This window comes from Coturnix japonica, unplaced genomic scaffold (genome assembly GCF_054131305.1).
Source record: "Coturnix japonica strain WE unplaced genomic scaffold, WE-NBRP24 Scf044, whole genome shotgun sequence".
NCBI lineage: Eukaryota > Metazoa > Chordata > Aves > Galliformes > Phasianidae > Coturnix > Coturnix japonica.
In genome coordinates this window covers 1353585-1356316 of record NW_028188947.1, presented here as the reverse complement: position 1 = coordinate 1356316, position 2732 = coordinate 1353585, and the positions used below count along the sequence as shown (strand labels likewise).

The following is a 2732-nucleotide window of genomic DNA, read 5'->3' as shown; positions in this document are numbered from 1 at the left end:
AAGACTGACTAAAAAGGATGAAACACTGCAAAAAGTTGGGGATTTTATTCAAAGCTCTCCTTCTATTATACACTCTAAAGGTTGGTGTAGAATAAGTTTTATTCCATGTTTTCTAGACATTGTAGAATGGCTTGTTTCTGCTGTAGGCTATTAATGTATGTGTTCTTAGAGAACTTGTCTGCCATGTTAAGTTGTCTTGTCCTTTGATTTATGAAGTAAATGCATTTATTCATCTCTTCAGAGATTCATTATTACATTTGTGAAAACCTACAAGTATACAGAGAAAGTTGGTTCTGTCTTGTGCTTCTGTCAGCACGAAAGTTAGGCCTGTTGTTTAACTCCTGCTGAAGTTTCTGACTTCCAGCGACTTCTGAGCCATGATTGTCTTTCATACTCCATTTTAATGCGTGCTTTAAGCTGCCGTACCTGAAGCTATAAACTGTTTCAGCTATAGAAGCAATAAAGAACCTCGATGAACAAATACAATTTCTGAGTATTTTCACCTAAATTTTACGTGTCATTTATAAACCAAGTTTGTTACGAAGCTTTTTTTGCATTCAGTGATTTAAAGACTCACAAAACCAGTAAGTTGATTGGTTTATGTATCAAAACAAATTTCTTCTAGCCAAGAAGCTGATGTCAGCAGTAAGTTCTCCTAAATCAAACGAACCTGAAAGTCTCGAAGAAGGAGAGACCAAGCCAAAACGATCCAAAAGGAAGCTGTATTCCACTGTCGTTTCTGGCCCTCTAGATATACCTGCTTCTTCGGTAAGCGATTATACTGTAGTCTTGGCTTAAAATAAACTACTAAGGAGTCCAAACAGACTGGAGGTTTCATCTATTTGCAGGAGGAGGTTGAAAGTACTGAGGTATTTCTTTCTTCTACCAAGTCATTCTTATTGGTCTTCCTGCTGTTCTGTTTTAGAAAACAATCCTCAAAGATCTCTGTGTTTGGCTGGCTTACAGTTTACTAAGTAGGTGATGTAGCAATCGCGGAGATGTCTTCTAATTTGGAATCTTAGATAATTTCAATGTGTTGGAGTGGGATTATTCTACTACACGCTTTTCTAGAGCACAACTTAGACAGCTTTTTAGGTATGCTTAAACTATGATCTCCTGTCTAAGCCAACTTGCAAAGGATCTGATGTGCCAGTTTCATGACTCTGTCGGCAGCTATTGTGCTAAGAACATTCTTGCTCTGTTGGAACTGCATCTTTTAATTATATTAGAGTCCTTTTTCTGTTCAGCATAGTGATCATTGGCCCATACTGTAATATCCCTCTGAATTTTTTGATGAGTTGATGAATGATAGGGGCAGAAACCAAAATGTTATATTTTTTTGGTTAGAGGGTGAAGAAGATGAGACAATTTCTTCTCTCACTGTAGTTCTGAGAACATGGAACTGAACCGAGAACTGAAATTCTGGGCAAGTCATAGCTACAGGGATTGAGGCTAAAAATGTTTTCTGAACGCTTCATGTTTCACAAAACAAGTATTATAATACTCTTTTGAAAACAAGTATTTCAAAATGAAAGCTGCCTTCAGGCTTTCCTCAGATGTGTGTGCTTTTTTAAGATAAACAGGATTTTGTACATTCTCCATATTTGTTCCTTGTGATTAAGCTGCATTAAAATGATCTCGGTATCCCATAGTTTTGTGAATAAAATATAATAAGCAAATTCCATTCTGAAATCCATTTAGGGGAAGAAATATGTTTGCGTGGGTCAAGAAGAGCTTGTCAGTCTTGTGCGAAAAGATGAGTAACTTTTGAAATGTTTTCTTCAGGAATCTGAGGAACAAAAGAAGGAAAGTGATCATCTGATCATCAAGCGACGGCTGAGATCCAGAACAGCTAAAAAACCTTGAAGAAGCATGTTTGTTCCCCTTTCTCAGGACATACTTTTATCATATTATTAAAACTGGTTGTTAATAAACAGTAACAGTTACTCCGTTGTGTTCTTAAATTTGTATATAGGTGTACAGTGTCTCTCTGACAGTTTCAAACTGACTCCATTGAGGCTGAAATAAATACAAGCTTTCTTAAACTGGGTTTGGATTTTATTGTGGTTAAGGATTTATTTATTTTTGTCTTGCCTCCCCTGTATAGGAACAGTATCTCTAGGACTGATTGCTATTTACCCATTGTGCAGTAATAACTGTACTTGTTCAGGATGGCCTGGCTTGCTTTTTTCACGTGACTGGTGTACTTAGCAGAAATCCGGGGGAGAGAAGAGCATGAATACACATTTGTGTATTAAATCAAATGTATTGAATATACATTTGTGTATACTTAATTTTTGGATCTTTTTAAAGAATTGTCTTTGGAGAGAAGATGGTGCCAATTCCTCTGTGTGGAAGAAAGATGCTTTCCCTCACTTGTGTGAATTCAGCTTTAAATTAATAAACTTAGAAAAATAAGCCAAATACATTTGGGGGGAATTCTAATATCCATGAATGTTAATCTACTGTTTGAAGTGTTCCAGTCTGGAGTAAACATTTCAGAGTATATTCTAACCATCCCCTAACCCTTCTGTTTGTGTTTTGGAAAGAGATGAAATTACTTTCGCAATGACCTGTATTTGATATGCAAGAAATAAGGTAATCCCAATGAGTTTATTTGCTCTGATTTCTTGCTCAGGCAGCTTTCTCTATTTTGTTGAATTACTGCCAACCATACAAATACTGTTGGTTTATTTTTCTCTTTTACTTGGACTACTGGATTGTTTTGAATG

The 2732-nt window shown here is 36.2% G+C and overlaps 1 long non-coding RNA gene across 1 annotated transcript; it reads left to right on the top strand.

Moving 5' to 3' along the window:
• Positions 1–2045, top strand: LOC146752551 (uncharacterized). Its single transcript, XR_014940588.1, has 3 exons — positions 1–80; positions 626–768; positions 1786–2045. It is a non-coding gene; the product is annotated as an uncharacterized LOC146752551 (long non-coding RNA).
• The last annotated feature ends 687 nt before the right edge of the window (positions 2046–2732 follow it).